Source organism: Manis javanica, chromosome 10 (assembly GCF_040802235.1).
Source record: "Manis javanica isolate MJ-LG chromosome 10, MJ_LKY, whole genome shotgun sequence".
Classification (NCBI taxonomy): Eukaryota; Metazoa; Chordata; class Mammalia; order Pholidota; family Manidae; genus Manis; species Manis javanica.
Genome location: NC_133165.1, coordinates 2,700,118 through 2,720,886, shown reverse-complemented (window position 1 = coordinate 2,720,886; position 20,769 = coordinate 2,700,118). Strand labels below are relative to the sequence as shown.

The window sequence follows — 20,769 nt, the reverse complement described above, 5'->3', positions numbered from 1 at the left end:
TCTCTGTAACTCCACTTTGCAAATTCCAATTGGTTCAGCCTCTTTGAATTCCTATTTCTGTCTCCTCAACTCAGTGAGATTGCCATGTTGTGCTTGCATTTCCCCTAATTTCCATAAATGCAAGGTTGGTGTAATGTTAGAAAATATGCTAATGTAATTAATCATATTAACATACTAAAAACAATACATGATCTCAGGAGACAGCTAAAGAAAAATCATCCAATACAATTCAACAATAGTAATAATTGTTTTAAATTTTCAGCAAACTAGGAATAGAAAGAAACTTAACCCAATAAAAAGCAGCTACAAAAAAACCTATAACAAACCTAATATATGTTAGAAGCAGTCCCTTGAAAAACAGGAAAGACAAAGATAACAGTTTTCTCTGCTTCTGTTCAACATAATTCAGGATGTTCCAGTCTGAGTAATAATACAATTAGAACAATGAAAGACATAAGATTAAAAAGGAGGAAACAAGGCTGTCAGTTATTCATTCACAAATCTGTATGCAGTACCTACTATGTACTGGGCACTGTTCTAGACACTGGTGACATAGTAGTGGAAAAAAGAGACAAAATCCCTATGCTTACAGAACTTACTTTCAAGCCACAGGTGGGGAAAAATCGGGTAATAAACAAAACAAATAACAAAGAAAATGGGGTAGTCATCTTAAAGGTGGTTAAGTGTTATGGAGAAAAATAAAGCCAGAAGTGGGATGGTAGGACCATGAGTTGGACAAGCTCAGGGACACCATTCAGTTCCTAATCGATGGGAATGGTCACCCTGAAATTGCACAGAAGGTATGATGGGCGTGGGACTGGAGGATCACTGCAATTCTAAGTGGGGTAATCAGGGAGGTTTCCCTGAGAAGGAAACATGTGGGCAAAGATCTGAGGGATGTGAGAGAGTGAGCCGTGCGAGCATCCAAGGGACGATGTCCTGGGCAGAGGGAAGGACCAAGTGTTAGGCTGGAGGAAGGAAAGACAAGGACATGCAAACAGAACAGAGAGAGGCCATGGGGGGGAACAGGCCAGACCCCAAGGTCCGTCCTTATATGGAAAGGGGACAGCTCTCCCTGAATTCCATCCTTCTGGGGTGCCAAGTAAGACCCAGATGTCAGCCTCCTCCCTCTTGGAAGGAAAAAAAGTTTCTAGTTGTCTATTATGTCACCTTCAGCCAATCACACCTCTCCACGCCCCCTAGGATAGCCTGCCCACTCCTCCCCCTCCTAGGCCCTTATAAGCCCCCACCTCCCTGACGGGGTGCGGCTTCCCCGGCCGCCATTTACATAGACTGGTGAACCTCGCCCGGGAATCGCACTCAAATAAACTGCCTGGCCCTTTGTTGCCTCTCGTCACCTGCTTATTTCAGCTAGAATTTATCTTACACCAAGATGGTAGGAGTGGCCTGGAGGTGGGAGCCTGCCTGCTGTGTTCCAGAAGCATAACGGAGACCGATGCGGCCAAAGTGGAGTTAGCCAGGGAGAGTTGCAGATGAACCCAGAGAGCTCATAAACCACCACAAGGACCTGAGGCTCCCTCTGAGCAAGACAGCGATCTGGGGAATCTGGGAACTGAGAAGGTCCGTAATTGGTCTCCCACCCTTAAAAAGGCTCCCTCTGCTCCCTGTGTCGAACATGGATCCCAAAAAGGCAAGGGCAGAGGCGGGGAAGAGGCCAGGGGTCTGTTTCGGCAGCCACCGGTGAGCTGGTGGCAGCTGGCGCTCCCTGCCCTGCTGCGGTTGGAGCCCTCGTGTGTGCCCTGCTGTAGATCACTCACAGATTCTTCTCAAAGACCCGTGGCCCGGCCTCTGAGGTCAGAGCTCGGAGCCATATCTATCGATGTTACACAAAGGCTTTAAGAATATGAATGAGCTGGGGATTTCTTTAAGCATATTTAATTCTATCAAGGCCAACAGAAAACTCACTTGGACTTGGTTTTCTTTTCTTTCCTTTTACTACTTAATCAGGCTGGGTTGTCAAGAAACATCCATTCCTTGGTGTTACCTGTGTTCAAAGAAGACAATACATAAGATAAAGTCTGACTTTTCCTTCTAGGAAATTCCCCTCCAGGCACCAGGTACCCGTCTGTAAGTGAAGCTGGGAACCCACACACACGAGTGAGACCAGCTGGTAGAACGGGACACAGACCACCTTCGTATGCGCGGCGTGTCCCATGGCCAGGCGTCCGCGATCGTCCCAGACACACTCCGCCACCCTACAAGGGAAACAACAGAAAAGCCCCCAAAACTGGGCCTCTGCAAAACTGAAGCCTGTGAGGTCAGTTTCTACCCCTTCTTTCTGTGTGTGTGTTTCCCTCAGTGAGCAATTGCTCTCTGGCCACACCTAGCCAGTGGGGTAGAGAAGCCAGGACACTAGCGCTGGGGTTAAATCCCAGCTCCGAAAGCTCCCGGCTGGGTGCCTCAGGCAAGTCATTATTTCCATCTGGATCTCAAATTCTTCTTCAATAAAAGGAGGACATTCTAATACTTGCCTTGTGCATCTTGAATTCTGTGAGACCCAAATGAAAAAACAAAGGGGAAAGTGCTTTATATACAATGATGAAACATAAACTAGAGCAGTATAATATGTTATCACTGTTAGTCTCAGTTCTGACACTGATAGTGTGACCTTGGGAAAGTTACAGAAGTTCTTGAAGTCTAGAATTCCACATATGTAAAGCAGACAAAGCACAGAAAAGATTACCTACCTCAGATAATTTTAAAAGGGATTAAATAAGATAGTTAATATGAAGACACAGTTGGTTGGCTTTCTAAGCCCTGGGTGGGGCAGGGGAAAGGGGCTTCTCCTCCTAAAAAGGAAGGTAAGGACTTGCTAAGGGAAAGCTCTTCATCCTTCCACCCTTCCTCCCTTCTTCTTGCCTGGGACATAAGTGTGAGGCCTGGAGTTGTAGCAGCCATCTTGCAACCAGGAGACAAGAAGTTGAGAATGAAAGTCTGTGTTAAGGATAGAGGAACAGGAAAATGGAAAGAGCCTGGGTTCCTGATTATCACTGAAAACAGCCCCAGTATGTCTCCACATTAACTTCTTGCTCATAGGAAAACCAAATCTTTATTGGCATCAGCCTCTAAAATAGGACTTTCTGTTGCTTGCATCCATATGAATTCCAAACTGATACATTGTCTTAATTTATTTGTATTAACTCTGGTCTTTAGAGAACACAGCTATGAGATATAGCACTGGCATATGGCTTTTACTGTATTAGACAAGGCTGTTGAAATGAAATTATAGTTTCAGGATTGGATAAAAAATGTTAATCATAGGAATGATGAGTAATTTGAAAATCTTCATACATTTCAAAGGTCTCAAATTCTTTACAGTGTTACTGTTAAAACAAAGAAGGTTATCAGTCAAAATGCTCCTCACTGGAAAAGGTCCTTCAGTAAATATTTTCGTAAAGGAAATGAATATAACAAAAGAAGTACAAGACTCATACCACGAAAATTACAAAACATTGAAAACCAGAGAACAAATTAGTGGTTTCCAGGCCAGGGATTGGAGTGGAGTATGGGGTTTATGATAAGCGGTGGGCATTTTAAGGGTGACAAAATGTTCTGAAATTAGAGAGTAGTGATGGTTGTACAACCTTGTGAATATACCAAAAACTACCAAATCGTACACTTAAAAAGGGTGAATTTCATGGTGAATTATATATCAACAACAAGAATAAATGAAGAGTGGAAAAAACAAAAAACAAGTAAATGAGACACACTAGTTAAGTGGGGCCCTTTTCAGACTTCTGTATGAGTCTAATAAATTGGCCTATTAGCCCAAAGACACATATGTGGAAATTTCTACCAGTGATAACCTGAACATTTCACTCCTATTGACTCCTCTCTGGCAGCATTCCAGGCATCTTTCTTTAGTAGTTATGTTGACATGGCTCAAAAAGCAATGAAAAAAATACTATTTGTATCCATGTATCTTGCAACACCAAAGGAGAGGAGGAGCCCATATCCTTCTGCGGATATGTAGTGTCAGGTCTCTTCAACTCAACATCTGTGAGTTCTGGGATAACAAAGAATAATATTGTGAGAGCTAATACCCATCCTTCTTAAAGTATTCCAGAGAGTAGAAGAGGAGGGAATACTTCCAAACATACTCTATGAGGCCAGCATCATTCTAAAACCAAAACCAGACAAAGATACTACAAAAAAAAATTATATCCCTGATAAACATAGGTGCAAAAATCCTCAACAAAATATTAGAAAACCAAATTCAAAGATACATCAAAAGGATCATCTATCACAACCAAGTGGGATTTATTCCAGGGATGCAAAGATGGTATAATATTCATAAATCAATCAATACCATATATCACATTAACAAAAAGAAGGATAAAAACCACATAATCTCAATAGATGCTGAAAAAGCATTTGAAAAAATTCAACATCCGTTCATGATAAAAACTCTCAACAAAATGGGTATAGAGGGTATGTACCTCAACATAATAAAGGCCATGTAAGACAAGCCACAGCTAACATTATATTTAATGGCGAAATGCTGAAAGCTTTCTTCTAAGATCAGGAACAAGATAAGGATGTCCACTCTCAACACTTTTATTCAACATAGTACTAAAGGTCCTAGCCATGGCAATCAGACACCACAAAGAGATAAAAGGCATCCAAATTGGTAAGGAAGAAGTTAAACTGTCACTATTTGCAGATGACATATTATATATAGAAAACCCTGAAGACTCCACCAAAAAACTACTAGAACTAATAACAGGATCCAGCAAAGTTGCAAAATTACTACACAGAAATCTGTTGCATTCCTATATACTAACAAAAAACTAGCATAAAGAGAAATCAGGAAAACAACCCCATTTACAATTGCATCAAAAAGAATAAAATACCTAGAAATAAGTCTAACCTAGGAAATGAAAGACCTATCTGTACTCTAAAAACTGTAAGACACTCATGAGAGAAATTAAAGAAGACACAAATAAATGGAAATCTATCTCATGCTCATGGATAGGAAAAATTTACATTGTCAAAATTGCCATCCTGCCCAAAGTAATTTACAGATTCAATGCAATCCCTATCAAAATACCAACATCATTTTTCAATGAACTAGAATAAAATAATTATAAAATTCATATAAAACTACAAAATACCCCAAATAGCCAAAGCCATCCTAAGAAAGAAGAATAAAGGTGGGGGTATTATGCTCCCTGACTTCAAGCTATACCACAAAGCTACAGTAATCAAACAGTATGGTACTAGCACAAGAACAGATCCATAGATCAATGGAACAGAACAAAAAGCCCAGATATAAACCCACAAATGTATAGTCAACTAATATATAATAAGGGAGTAATGAATACACAATGAGAGAAAGACAGCCTCCTCAATAACTGGTGTTGAGAAAACTGGACAGCTACATGCGAGAGGATGAAAACTGGATACTGTCTAACTTCAAACACAAAAGTAAACTTGAAATGGATCAAATACCTGAATGTAATACATGAAATCATAAAACTCTTAAAAGAAAACATAGGCAAAAATCTCTTGAACATAAGCATGAGCAATTTTTCCTGGACACATCTCCTCAAGCAAGGGAAACAAAATAAAAACTAAACAGGTGGAATTATATCAAACTAAAAACCTTCTGTACAGCAAAGGACACCATCAGCAGAACAAAAAGGCACTCTACAGTATATATTCATAAATGATTCATCCAACAGGGGGCTAACATCCAAAATACATAAAGAATTCATATACCTCAACATCAAAATAATAACCTGATCAAAAAATGGCTGGAGGACCTGAACAGACATTTCTCCAAAGAAGAAATACAGGTGGCCAATAGGCACATCGCTAATCATCAGGGAAATGCAAATCAAAACTACAATGAGTTATCACCTCAAACCAGTTAAAATGGCCACTATCCAAAAGACAAGAAACGACAAGTGTTGGCAAGAACGTGGAGAAAGGGGAACCCTCCTACACTGTTGGTAGGAATGTAAATTGGCATGACTGCTATGGAAAGCAGTATGGAGTTTCCTAAAGAAACTAAAAATAGAAATGCCATTAGACCTGTAATTCCACTTCTAGGAATTGACCTGAAGAAAACAAAATCCCTGATTCAAAAAGATATATGCACCCCTATGTATATCACTGCCTTATTTATAATAGCCAAGATATGGAAGCAACCTAAGTGTCCATCAATAGATGAATGAATAAAGATGTGGTATATATACACAATGGAATATTATCCAGCCATAAAAAAAACTGCCATTTGCAACAACATGGATGGATCTACAGGGTATTATGCTAAATGAAATAAGCCAGAAGGGGAAAGACAAATACCACATGATTTCACTTATTTGTGGGATATAAAAACAAAGCAAAACAGAATGAACAAAATAGCAGTAGACTCAGACACTGAGAAGGGACTAGTGGTTACCATGGGGGAGGGATTAGGGTGGGTGGGTAGGGAGGGCAAGGGGGATAAAGGGGCACAAAAATTCTCAATCATAATATATATTGGTTACGGAGATAATTGTACAGCATGGGGAATATAGCCAGTGATGTTGTAACATCTTCCTATATTGACAATAGTAACCACACAAGTGAGGGTGAGGATTTAATAATATGTGTAAATGTTGAATCAATGTGTTGTATATCTGGAACTAACATAAGATTGTATATCAATGATACTTCTATTTTTTAAAAATAATATTCTGGTCTGATGATAATAATATTGTAGTCTGCTGCTTATAATTGAATGAACTGCTAAATATCCATTAGGAGTTAACAAAAATAAAGATGTAATTTTTCCCATCTTAAAAAAAAACATGAAAATGGACTGATACAAAATACTCTATGCAGTTCCTGGCATATAGTAGGTGCTCAACAAATGTTAGCTATTATCATTATAGGCAGACTGACAGTATATGTAAACAGAATTCAAGGGCCTTCCATTCCTCTTTGTTGACTTCCTTCCCTCCTCCCAAGGTCCTAACGGCCACCCCCACTCAGCCTTCCCACAGGCCTGATAGATGACCACGTGAGATCAAATAAACTGACTCGAGCTGACTTAGCAATGGCTAATGGGGCCTCATCATGTTCCCTCTCTCCCTTTCTTCCACTGTCCGCCTCGGACAAATCATTTCCTCAGGCTCCATCACATCTAACTCATCCATGTTGCCATTCATGTGGGTGTGTGAATGCATCATCTTTCTTTGACCAAAATGACCCTATTGCCTCCCAGTTTCTCTAGGAAGTAGGACGGATGGGTCTGCGCTGAGACAGGGTGGTCTCCATGGCAACAAAGCAAACCAGCCCACCCAAGGGACTGTACTCTGACCTGGACTTGAATGCGGTGACCACCTTAGAGGATCTCAGCCTCGGTGCCCACCCCTGCTGACACTCCCAGGCTCCTCTGGATCCTCCACCCTGGGCCCTCACACCCTCGATGACTCTGACAAAGAGGCTGGCCTGTGGACACTCGGAGCATCAGACACACCCAGGATGTTTCTCACCATTTCCCAGAGCCAACACTCCGGTTCAAAATAGAGAAGTCAAACCCATAAATAATCAAAGCTTGTTTCCAGACCTTGAAGAGTTCTCCCTCCCCGACCTATGTCCCCCAACATGCATGTAGGTGTGTATAGGCATAGACGATACAGACCTACAGATGTGAAGGTGGCTGTAGATGTAGATATAAATTAGTTTAGGTATATAGATTAAATACATAGATATATCTGTTTAACACATTTTTCGATTTAATCCCATCAAAACTGGGAAGAAGTATATATTCTATTAATGAGAAAACTGCAATTTACAAAGATTTTTAAAACTCAGCAAGGTCACTAGCTGACAGGAGGCAGGTGAGGCTGGCTCTGGGTCACCAAGACGTGCTCTCCCACCTCATTTCCCCAGGCACTGAGAGCCCCAAGTCCTCCCGCCATTTCTAGGACTAGCCTGATACCACTGCTCTGCATGGGCATCCAGGGCTGGCCCCCACATTCCCCATTAGCGGGGTGCCCTTTCCTCCCTCCCCAGCAGGCCCCAGCCTCCTCACCAAGCCTGCCCCAAAACCAGAGCGAGCAATTTATCAGCCCTTCCTCATCTCCTCTGCCAGACCACAAGCTCCACTCATGGGCTCAGGGGTCCTGGGTTGGGTCTTCGCTGTCCTCACCCTCGGACGCTGGCTCTGGAAGAGGGAGCCTGGGGCTGAAGCTCTGACTCCCCCAGCTTAGCTAGGAGCTTGCATGGAGTCAAACTAAGGAGCATTGGTGGAATAAACATGCAAATCCAGCAATATTTTTACATCTTACAAATGTTAATTCACAGTATTATCTTTGAGAAATCGTTGATTATATCACAGTTTTCAAAATTAAGGACACTCATTAGATTACACACACATACTTTTTTATTGTGGTAAAATATACATAACACAGAATCTGCCATTTTAGCCACACAGCTCTACGGCACTAAGTACATTCACAATGCCGTGCGCCCATCACCACCACCTATCTCCAGGACTTTTTCATCTTCCCAAACTTAGACTCAGCCCGGACTAAACACTGACTCCCCATCTCACCTCCAGCCCTGGCACCTGCCACTCTACTTGCTGTCTCTGTGAATGTGAGACTCCAGGGACCTCATATAAGTGAGATCATACAGTATCTTTTTATGTCTGACTTACCTCACAGCATAATGTCTTCAAGGTTCATCCACGAGGTAGCAGGCATCCGAATCACAGAGCTCTTAAAAGACACTCGCTGGATCATCAAAAATGTTGATGATTTCCTGTTGCAGGCAGGGCCATACTCAATGCTCCAGCCAAAAGAAAGGTAAATGACAGACTCTGCTCCAAGATGTCAGTCAACTAATCTCATTTTTAAAGTGTCTGATGTGCCACTGGACAAGATAAACAAAACACTGACTGGACTTCTTCTCCACCTTTGAAAATGGCTTTCAACACTCCAGCCTACAGACTACACAGACTATTTCCCAAGTGGATATATTGATTCAAGAAGACAATTAAAATATGGAAATGACTAATGGGAGGAATTTCAGCCACACTGGTGTAGTGAGTGAACAGGCCAGTATTCACTCCTCTAGGCATACTCTGCAATAGCATCAAGTGGCCTCTGACTCTGTCTCTGCATCTCTCTGGAAGTTCTAAAAGGTGCCAAGATTTCCATCCAGTGAGACTGTTCCCTCAGTACCCACCACCACTAGTGTGGCTGCAGGGTGGCTGCCAAGAAAGCTTTGGATGAAACGGATCCGAGTTCCAAGAAGCAGTGGGAAGCAGAGGGAGGTGGTATTCACTGAGCTCCTACTCAAAGCCAAGTACCACGCTAGGTGCTTCCACACACAGTGTCTTACTGAAGAGTCTCAACAACCAAGTACAAGAGATGCCATCACCTCTTGTTGATAGATGCAGAAACTGAGGCTCAGATGAGTTACTAAGTTACCCAGCCACACAGCTAACTCATGTTGGAAGTGACAAATTCAGGCCTGTCCAATCTCAAACCTCTCGTTCCATGACGGGGAGTGTGTACCCCCATCCCTGGCCCCTACGCAGCTCCCCCACTGCAGCTCTCAGACATGCATCTTGGGAAGATACATCAGTGGTGGCACTAGCTGAAGGGAAAAAGCACTATCCCCCACCCCAGAGAAACCATGAAGGGGACTGGGGTAGCTCCAAAGTGGACCCTCAGGAAAGGACAAATCTCCTACGAGACCTTCCACGAGAAAGGGGCAGATTCCTACAGCCCCAACGGCTTAAGCAGGGCAGGGCTTCTGGCTGGGATGAAGAATGCTCACACAGCTTTCCCAATCAATGACGGCTGAGTCATGAGAAGAAAGAAAAGTCAGCTCCAAGCCGACACTGAGAGAAGGGTATGCTCTGTGAAGGGCCTGAGCAGGCGTCTCCTGCAGCCATGCCCCCACTCTCTCCTCCAGCCCTCATGCCACACCTGGCACTTTATCGTGGAGAGAAGCTGCAAAGAAGCCGGAGGCCGAGCCCAACCGGTTTGGGAGGGCTTGCTTTGGACGAGCAAATGATTGCTGAGGATGGTGGGAAGGCACTTCCACACGGCGGGATGGATCGTGGCTGGTCTTTCACACCAGGTACAATATAATTTGAGGGGCAATGGCAAGTCCTTGGCCAAAACACCTTGCCACATTGATGTCACTGCTCCTGAGATTTTGCCTTCAGAAACATTTTCCTTTGTGTTCCTTTCCCCAGAAGTCTTTTTGGGAGGAGAACATTCATTATCTTCTGGTAAACTGTTAGGCAAATAATCCAATGGATCTTGAAGGCCCCCAATATCCTGCTCAGTGGAGGAATCTCTATGAGGATCTGCTTGTATATTCCAGGGCCACAGAAATCACAGTCAGGCAAGGAAGCCTGTACGTTGGTTGTACAGCTCCTATAAAGTTCTTTACGTTAAGCCAAAATACTTTTCCTATGGCTTTTCCCCCTGCCCGTATGGTACTGGAGACAAATGTGCTTCTTCAAGGTGGGCTTGCAAGCCCCCAGGCCTCTCTCCTGGGAACTCCAGTTCTCCCAGGGCTTCCTGCACAATGACTGTCAGTGTATGCCCTCTCCAGACGCCTCTGACAGGCCCACTACCAGTTATCAAGAAGACCTCTGCCTGTGTGTGACAACCTGCAAAGATGAAGTGCAGAATCCCAGTTATTTGGGTACACACAAACACACCATCATAACTAAGGGAAAAGCAAAAACTCTAACGCGAGGGAACACACAGACCCAAGGGCAGTCTCTCATGTTTGCTGGGTACTCCTGGATGCGAGCAGCAGCAATTCCCTCGAGTCAGTCCATGCAAGTGGGCGGGCAGCACTGTTAGGTTACCTGTGGAAATAATGAACAGATGAGACTTAGCCACAGAGCCAGCCCTCAAAGGACCCTCACAAAAATCAAATACCTGAGCTTTGTGGGAGAGCAGGAATTCAGGACAGTGAGGCCTCCTAGGCAGTGGAGCTGGAAGAGCATCGGAAATCCAAGGCAGCTCTGGAAAGCAAGCCGTCTGGCAGGCAGGCCCCTAGGCAGTGGGCATCCGCGGCTCTCACTCTGCCGTCTGGCAGGCCCCTAGGCAGTGGGCATCCGCGGCTCTCACTCTGCCGTCTGGCAGGCCCCTAGGCAGTGGGCATCCGCGGCTCTCACTCTGCCGTCTGGCAGGCCCCTAGGCAGTGGGCATCCGCGGCTCTCACTCCGCCGTGAGAGCCATTCAGCTCCCCTCGCACTCTCTGCTTCTTCTCGTCCGCCTGTTTTTTCTCCTCCTCTGCCAGGTATGTGGTTGACTCTGCCACATTTCCCAGTCCTCTGAGGCATGGCTCTCCACGCCATGTCCCCGCAGAGGTCCCTGGCCACCGCTGCTCAGGGAACACCTTGAAAGGTGCTTTAGGAGCTGGAGGCATCACAGTTGCTCTCAGGAGGGGACAGCGAGCAGGACTAGCCTGTGCCTGAGCTTCCTAGTACACCAGGTGTTCAGAAGGGAAAACTGAAAAGTATTCATTTTAGTGCGTGGAGGGAAGAAACAAACAAGGACTTCTTGGCTATCATGTCCCCAGTCACAGAACCGAGTTGATTCTGACAGGCAGATGGAGGGACTAAGTGAGATGCACCAACTGCTTCCTGTTGGTAATCATTTGGGGCTCCATATAGGGCCCCAACCCCAAACATCAGCCCCACTGTCTCTCTATCCACCACTTCACCTTCACACTGCTGTGCTTTCCAGGTTCCTCTATTAAAATAAAAGTGTTATTTAAGAATAAATTTAACAAAAGATGTATAATATCTCTACATTGAAGATTACCAAACACCACTGAAAGAATAAAAGACCTAAATAGATGAGATGTACCATGTTCATGGATTGGAAGCCTCAGTATTGTTAAAGTATCAATTCTTTCCAAATTGCCCTATAGATTCAATGTAATCCCCATCAAAATCCCAAAAGGTAAATGTTTTTTAGAAATTGACAAGGAGATTCTAAAATTTAAGTGGAAATTGAAAGGATTTGGAATAGCCAAAATAACCTTAATACAGAACAAAGTTGCAGGGCTAACAGTAGATGATTTTAAGACTTACTGTAAATAATAATAATCAAGGACGTTTGGTATTAGCATTGGGATACTCAAATAGATGAATGACACAGAAAACAGTGTCCAGAAATAGACCTACATACATATATACAATTGATTTTCAACAAAGGTACTGAAATAATGTAATGGGGAAAGAAAAATCTTTTCCATAAATGCACTAGAATAATTGTCTATCTAAAAGGAAAAAAATTAACTACAACTCTCCTACATTATGCCAAAAAATTAAGTTGAAGTGGATCCTAAAACCATATAGCTTCTAAAGGAAACATAGAATATCTTCATGACCTTGAAGTAGACAAATATTTCTTAGGTAAAAAAAAATTAATAAACTAGAGTTTATAAATATTTAAAATTTCCAACTCACCAACACAAATAACTACAAACAGACTGACCATATCAAATGTTATGAGCAATCAAAACTGTCACATCTTGATGTAAAACAGTAAAACCACTTTAGAAAAAAAATCCCTCAGTTTCTTATAAAAATTAAAAAATAAATAAAATTCCATTTCTATGTATTTATCTAAGAAAAAAGTAAACATATGTTCACAAGAATATCCATAGCAATTTTATCCACACTAGCCCAAATTTGGAAATGGCCCAGATGTCCATATATAAGAAACTGTGACAAAGTCACACTACTCAGCAAAAACAAAAAGGCACAAACTGCTGTCACAACAGCATAGGCAAACCTCAAAAACATTACGCCTAATGAAAGAAACCTCACACAAATGAGTACGCAATATATGACTCCAATTGTGTAAGTTCTACAACAGACACAATGAATATGTTGAACTATGGTTGTGGGGGAAGGGTGGGAACTGACTGGGAAGTGGTATGAGGTCTCTTTCTGGGGTGATGAGAATATTCCATAACTTTAAAAAAAATTACAGTATTGAAATACGTCATATGCCATAAAGTTCACCTTTTTAAAGTGTACAGTGCCATGCTTTTTAGTATATTCACAGTTATACAACTATCACCACTATCTAATTTTAGAAGAAATCCGATACCTATTAGCTCCCCCCTACCCCCAGCCCTCGTCAACCACTCATTTACTTTCTGTCACTACACATTCATCTATTCCAGACATCATTTCATACGAAGGGAATCATACAATTATGTGGCCTTTTGTGTCTGGCTTCTCTCACTCGGCATAAAGTTTTCAAAGTCCATCCATGCTGTAGTGTGTCTCCGTGCTTCCTTCTTTCTTATGGCTGAGTAATAACTCTGTTGGACGGATGGACCACACTTTGTTTATCCATTCATGTCATTTCAGCTGATGGCCATTTGGGGCGGGGTTTAATTGCAAAAGGCACAAGGGAACTTCTGGGGTGACTGACATAGCAGTTACATTGAGTGTATATATTTGTCAAACCTTACTGAACCGTGCACTGAAAATATGTGCATTCTATTATAAGTAAACTCTAAGTTTAAAAAAGAGATCCCAGAAAGAAAAGAAGAAAGATATTAAACAGGAAGGAAGCAAAAAACATTTCTGATAGATGATGCCTCCTTGTTTTAGCCACACCCGCATGGGTTACTGAGGGGTAGGATATCACCCAAGCCAACACTGTTGGTGTCCCCAGGGGTGGGCAGGGCTAAGCAAACTGTTCTCAGTGGGCATCATGCTGTGGCCCAGGCCCACCCCATGACCCTGCCATTCTGAGTGTGCTCCCCAATCAATTCTCATTCCAAGTCTGTCCTACAGAGAAAACCTGCCTTTTCTTTGGTCTCTTGCTGGAGAAGGTTCCTGGCTGGGCTGCAGCTGGCTGCTTCGAGCAGCCCATGCCAGCACTTGCCCCTGCATCTGAGCACACTCCCTTTGAGATCATCGTAGTCCACTGCTCGCCAAGCAAGTTTGTACTACCAAGTTGTCCTTAGGGGGAAATCTTCCTGCTGAGGAAGGTGTAGCTGGTTAGCCTAACAGTCCTCTTTCTCAATCAACAGATTGTCAGTGTTGACATTTTAAAATATTTTCTACACCTGATCGAAGGCATGCCAGGAGGGAGAACCTCCTGCACTGGGCGGCAGGCAGAGCAGCTGGGGAAGGAGCAAGGCCTGAGGGTTTGCCCACCAATTGCATCAGGACGCTCTGAGCAATGATACTTCGCCTCCTTGTCAAGAGATACTTAGTATTGCCCAGGTTACAAATGGTCTAACAGCATTTTCATTTGGCTCAATCCAATAGACCAGCTAACAGTTGCAAGACCCCATGTGCAAGGCTGGTGACCCCTGTCCTAAGTGGGTTTGGAGATGGGGGTGGACAGCAGGGTATACGCAGAAAACAATAGGAAGCAACAGACCCAAGCACCGCCCCCTTGCGGGCTGCATATCACAGCCGCCCTGAGTTCACAGAGGCCACTCCCACCTGCTCTCAGCACATGCCCAGGATACGATGATTAATCAGGTGTGGCCCACACTCCAAGATGTCTCCTCATTGTCTAGGGGCATAGACTAGCTTGCAAACAAAGAACCGGAATGCACTGTGGCAGTCATTACAATGGAAGGGAGTCTAAATTCTGCCAATCCAGGGCTTGTGCCTGGTGTTGGGGGCAGAGAGGGGGTAACTTAGTAGAAGAGAGAAGACAGGCTGAGTGGAACTGGGGACGTGCCAGAGAGGAAGAAGGCTCCGGACTAACAGCACAGAGGTGGAAAGATGCACAAACGGGAGGGTCTCCATTTGGCCAGAGAAGTGCTCGTGGTCAAGAGCAGCAGCAGGAACCAGGGCTGAGGAGCACCCAGCTGGAGGGAAAGGGGCCTCAGGAAAGCCTCCCTGGGAGAAGCAGCACGAGGGCTGGATGATGGGAAGCATTGAGATGCAGGCAGATAGGAATGCAGAGCAGAAGCTGCGTCTCTGGGTTTCCTGCATGAGGCAGGCTGACCAGTGTCCCACCAGAGACTTCCACAACCTAACCCCAGAACCTGTGCATCTGTCACCTTATGCGGTAGAAGGGACTTTGTGGTTGTAATTCAGTGAAGGAGCTCAAGAAGGAGAGCTAATAGTGGGTTATCCAGTGGACCAAATATAATCACAAGGGGCCTCAGAAGAGGGAAGCGGGGGGTCAGAGTGCATAGTAGGAAGTGTGACTATGGGAGCAAGAGCCTGGGTGACATGAGGAGGGGGCCGTGAGCCAGGAATGCAGGCTGATTCTAGACTCTGAAAAAGGTAAGGAAACAGAAACCTCCAGAAGGAGCGCAGACCTACAGACACCTTGGTTTTTGCCCTGTGAGAGTCATTTCAAGACATGTGACCTCCAGAACTGCCAGGTAGTGTATTCATGCTGTTGGGAGCCACTGAGTGTGGTGATGTTACAGCAGCCACAGAAACAAATTCACCACAGAATCAGTGGAACTGCAACTCAGATACAGCCCTCTATATAATCCCCTTCCCCACCCCCAGCAAATATATTTCCCTCTGGAGAGCTCGTGCCATCAAAAAGGGCTGGAGTGCATACATGCTTAGCAGACGTGGCTCCATTAGCTGCCACTTCGTTCATTCACTCACTCAGTCGGTGACAGGAACAGTGAGAGGACAGTGATCCATGCCACAGCCCTGCCCTCAGAGAGCTCAGAAGCCAGCGGGGAACACAGGAATGTTGGTAGGCATGTCACACACAGGCGATAAATGCTTTGATGGAGGACAGCAGAGGGGAATATGGGGGCAGAGGAGGGCTGGCTGAACCAGCTTCCCAGAGGACGGATGGCCCCAGCTCAGGCAGTCTCGGCTGAGCGGAAGGAGGAAGGCTGATGCAGACAGCAGGAACTGCATGAACCGAATGAAGGCGGGAGGAGATTGAGCTCACCGGGGGACTGCAGGTGTCTGGCCAGAGCACAAACAAGATACACAAAGTGGAAACCATTGCTTCACAGCCACTTCCTGGGCCCTGTCTTGGTCACATAAAAGGACCAGCAGCTGCAGGAAAATTCAGGTGAGGTTCTAAGGTCACCCTCCCTGGTGCAAACCCAAACCTGAACCTTCAAGCTTCAAAAGGCAGCACCAGAAAGAGACTCTAGGTACGGAAGACCTGGGCCAAGCAGCTCTGACCCTGTTCCTCCTTTCCCTGGGATTCATCCCACTGCCCTCCCGCCACCACCATGCAGACCTCAGGGTGCATTGAGTCCATTACACCCTGTGTCAGTCAGCGACAGAATCTTCCCATTGCATACCTTCATGAGTAAGATAAGGAGCAATAGTCCCACCCTGGGAATCACCTGGCTTCCGGAGCTGGTTTCTAGCCTGAACCATTCCCAGATGGCTGATGGCACAAATGACAATGAATGAGCCAAGGGTATTATCATATCTTCATGCAAAAAGCAGCCACATAATTGAAACAACACTACACATGCTTAGTGACTGGGTGACATTTGGTCACAAGGGTGAGAAAATCTGGAGATGAAAAGAAGCTGAAGAAGAGAGGAAGAAAAGGAGACTGGAACACAGAAGAGAGAGAGAGAGCCAGAGAGGAGGAGCGGGCACCTCCCCATCACATAAGCAAGAGAGAGAGCGCTTCCTGGACTCCTGGCCTCAGCAGTAAGATCTGGGCCCTGGCAGAGCTGTGGGCCGTGAGGCCAAAGGACTGGAATAGCCCCCCCAGCTCAGGTGCCTAACCCACTGAAGCCACAGACCTCGCCCATGATGCAGATCAGAGGAGGAGAGCTTGAGGAGCAGTAATGAATACCAAGGGGAAGATTCTGAAATAAGTTTTTAATTGTCACTGCATAAGGGCAAAGACTCTGAAGTCTGAGAAGCAACATTTTATTCTCCCTAAGTAATCAGAGATAAATAAAAGGAGAACTCTCTGTCCTCAGGAAATCTGCACTGGGTGGGCCCACTCAACAGAACGTGGCGGAGTGGGTGGGCAGTTACAGATCCGTAGCGGAGTTTCAGTCCCAGATGGTGCGGGCGGGCGGAGGGGGCGGCTAGTGAAGGCAGGAAGCAAACCAAGAGAGAAGCCTGCTCCAAAGAAAGCCACCGGAGCGACATGTGGGAAGGCGGGCCTGTGTGGCCCAGGTGGACAGAGGCCCCGGATATGCCCAGCCCAGTCTGCAAGCTGATCCTTCCTTTGCCGCAGAGGCTCTGCGACCACAGGCCACTGCTGGGCTGGATTCGGTGGTGGGGCTTGTGGGGAGCAGGTACAGGCAGGTGAGCTGGGAGCTCTGGCTCTACTATGAATTGTCCATGTGGCCCTGGGCCAGTCGTCCCTCTCTTGGGAGCAATTTCCCCATTTTCACAAAGACAGTGGGTGAAGGGGTGACAGTAGTCTTTTGGCAAGCACCTGTCCAGCTTCACCAAGGAGAGACAGCTCAGCTAGAAGATACATGAGGAATGAAGCATCAGGAAAGGTCTTTGTACATATGCAACTCTGTGACGTAAGCCCAAGGGCTCTCAGCCCCAGAAAGCCAGAAGTCTTGGTGTGGTTTCCTGGGCTGTCAGGGCCAACCTCATGTCACATGACACCGTCCAGGGCTGTCAGCCACTTCAGGTTTCTTCTTCCCCAACTCATGGAAACTTTTAGTTAGACTGATAGGATAGATAAGACGAACCAATGGTGTGACTTCAGCACCAGAGAGGACACAAAGGGAGTAACATGGTTGTGGGGTTGGAGGGCACTCTCTGGGGCCTGGGTAACGTGCCTCAGGCGATGGCTCACCTCTCCTGGAGGGACCCTCAGCCGGGACACTGCCCCCGGTCAGCCTCGGTAAACTGAACAGGGGCTAGGGCCAGCAGTATCCTGGGCTGGCTCGCTCTTCCCCGCCTACCTTTCTAGTCCTACATGCCAAATATGGAGGTTTGCTTGTCCTGGCAGCTGGAATAAGAAGTGTCCTGAGTCAGAAGAACCTCAGAGAAACTCTCTTTAGACAGAACCATGAAGGAACAGCAACTGGATTTGGGAAGCTGGAGTGAGGGTGAGGGTGAGGGTGGCTGAAATTCTGGGCGGGAAGGTAAACACACCAGGAGGCTGTAACATCCATCCTACTCCATCCAGTTGGCCAATGAAGTCGTCACATTTGCTCTATCACCGTTACTTCTTCGGTTTCACTTTTACAAGGCCGACTTGAAAACACTTTATTAACCTACACTTCACATAGCATAAAATCCACCCATTTAATTACACAATTCAATGGTTTTCAGTATGTTCGCAGAGTTGTGAAACCATCACCAATTTTAGAACATTTCATCACCCCAAAAAGAAACCCACACCCATTAGCAGTCACTCCCCATTCTTTCCCTCTCTCCTCTTAGCCCCAGGCAATCACTAATCTACCTTTGGTCTCCATTGATTTAAAAGATAGCATTTTGCCCCATTAGGTACTTTTCGTACAATTAAAGTATGCAGAACATCAGATGGCAGTGATGTCTTAATCAAGATTTCATGATCCATATACAAATGGCCAAAAAACACATGAAAAGATGCTCAACATCTCTGATCACTAGGGAAATACAAATAAGAACCACAGTAAGATCACCTCCCACTCATTAGGGTGGCTGTTACCAAAAGCCTAGAAAATAAGTATAAGTGCTCCCAAGTATGTAGACAAATTGGAACCCTTGTGCACTGTTGGTGGGAATGTAAAATGGTGTAGCCACTGTGGAGAACAATATGGCAGTTCCTCAAAAAATTAAAAATGATCCAGTAATTTCACTTCTGGGCATATACCAAAACAATTCAAAGTAGAGCCTTGGAGAGGTATTTGCACACCCATATCCATAGCAGAGTTATTCTCAGTAGCCATAGGTGGAAGTGACCCAAGTGTCCATCAACTAATGAATGGCTCAATAAAATGTGGTATCTACATATAAAGAAGTATTATTCAGCCTTAAAAAGGAAAACTTTGACACATGCTATAATGTGTATAAAACCTGAAGACATCATGCTACGTGACATAAGCACTCACAAAAAGGCAGACATATTTATGATTCCCCTTACATGAGGTACCTAGAGCTGTCATATTCATAAAGACAGAAAGTATTATGGTGGTTGCCAGAGGCTATGGAAAGGGGTGTGGGGAGTTATTGTTTAGTGGTACAGATGAAAGGTTTTGGTTTTGCAAGATGAAAGAGTTCTATGGTAGTGATGGAGGCACAGTATGAATGTACTTACTACATTCAAAATGTTTAAGGTGGTAATTAAGGTTACTAATCAGTTGACTTTAAGCTAAGCAAAAGGGGATTGTCCTGGTGGGCCTGAGCCAATCATATGAGACCTTTAAGCAAAAAGGGTGTTCTCCAGTTATAACAGAAGGGGAGGTCAAAGATTCAAAACACAAGGGGGATGTGAGGGAACACTGCTAGATTGAAGATGGAAAGGCCACATGGAAAAGATGTGAGCATGGCCTCCAAGAGCTGAGGGCAACCCCCAGCTGACAGCCAGCACGAACTGCCTGGAAAGATGGCCTGCAGAACTGTGAGGTAATGAATGGGTGTTATTTTAAGCTGCTAAATTAGTGGTCATTATCAGGTAGCAACAAAAAACTAATAATCTCCTAATTGGGGCCAGAAAGGGAAAGAAGACATTTTGGGGCAGGGTAGCAGAGGGATGAGTCTAGATTACTGACTTCTGTCTTCTTCACATATCTCTACCTCCTCTAGGAAGTCCCACCCACCCCCAGAGCCTCTGAGGATCCCTGCCTCTGCCTTCTTACACCAGTAATTACCTACCACTCCCTTGGCCCTGTGCACACGAGCCTGCCAGGGGAATCCTCTGCCCCTCCACAGTCATCTCCTCTGCTCAACTCTGGTCTAAGTACTTCCAGCACAGAAGCCGCAACTTGACCTTTTTCAATTCCTCAAAGCACCCAGTACAAAGTCAAGCACACAATACGCACAAATATTTGTCGACTAAGTCATTTTCTTTCAGCTCCAGTGACCAGCAGAGCCAAGGCACACAGGGAGCCTTTCCCATTAGACTGGCTGCACAGGCTCCTGGGATTAGCCGAGCACCAAGACGGCAAGACCCTGTTCCTGAAGCGTGACCTTTCATTAACAATGGCCAGTCACGTGTCCAAACATGAGTCAGGCTACCATTTCCCTGAATGGTGGTCTGGTTTGTTTGGTTTTTGTGTTTATCTATAACTGGAATTTGCAAACACGAAGGAAGTAAGAATGAGGATGACGAGGCCTCACAAAATGCACCACCTGTATTCTGTTCAGTAACAAACTTATCTTGAATATCTACCACATCCATGAACCAAGCTAGGACCCTGGAGACAGAGAACCACTTCACCGTAGCCTCTGCCCTTGAGCTTTATTCCAAGTATCCCCTGAGCGCAGAGTCTTTGACAGTTTGGAAACCAGGAGATTGAATTTCTTCAGGTCAGAGAATCAAGTGACAACAGAGTCAGGTCTTCCACAGGCCTGCAGTGGGTGAGGCTCCCTTCTGTATTCTACCCCTGCCCCCATGGCTCTGGGCCTGCCTTCAGCGCCCCACCCTGGCCTCCAATAACATGCATATGATGTCGCTGTCTACATGTACAACAGTCTTGGCAAATTTCATCCAGAGCCCTCAAGCACAGATTAAAAAGTGAATCCTTAGCATTTTAACGGACCTTTACGGTCTACAAAGCACTGTCACACTCGCCCCACTCGACCCTCCCAGGAACCCTAGAAGGTAGGTGGGCTAAAGATGACTATCTCTGTTTTGCAGATGAGGAAACTGAGGCTCA

The 20,769-nt window shown here is 45.2% G+C and overlaps 1 long non-coding RNA gene across 4 annotated transcripts in view; it reads right to left on the bottom strand.

The window, feature by feature from the left end:
- The window catches only part of LOC108406468 (uncharacterized), a 36,335-nt gene that overhangs the window by 7,039 nt on the left and 8,527 nt on the right, over positions 1-20,769 (bottom strand). For 2 of the 4 annotated variants that reach the window (XR_012121907.1, XR_012121908.1), the window contains exons 2-4: positions 10,926-11,744; positions 8,675-10,852; positions 1,927-2,005 (exon numbers count right to left, since the gene is read on the bottom strand). This is a non-coding gene — a long non-coding RNA (uncharacterized lncRNA). Of the gene's footprint in view, positions 1-1,926; positions 2,006-8,381; positions 10,853-10,925; positions 11,745-20,769 lie in introns of those variants that run through there. The other 2 variants (XR_012121906.1, XR_012121904.1) reach the window with 2 other exon arrangements.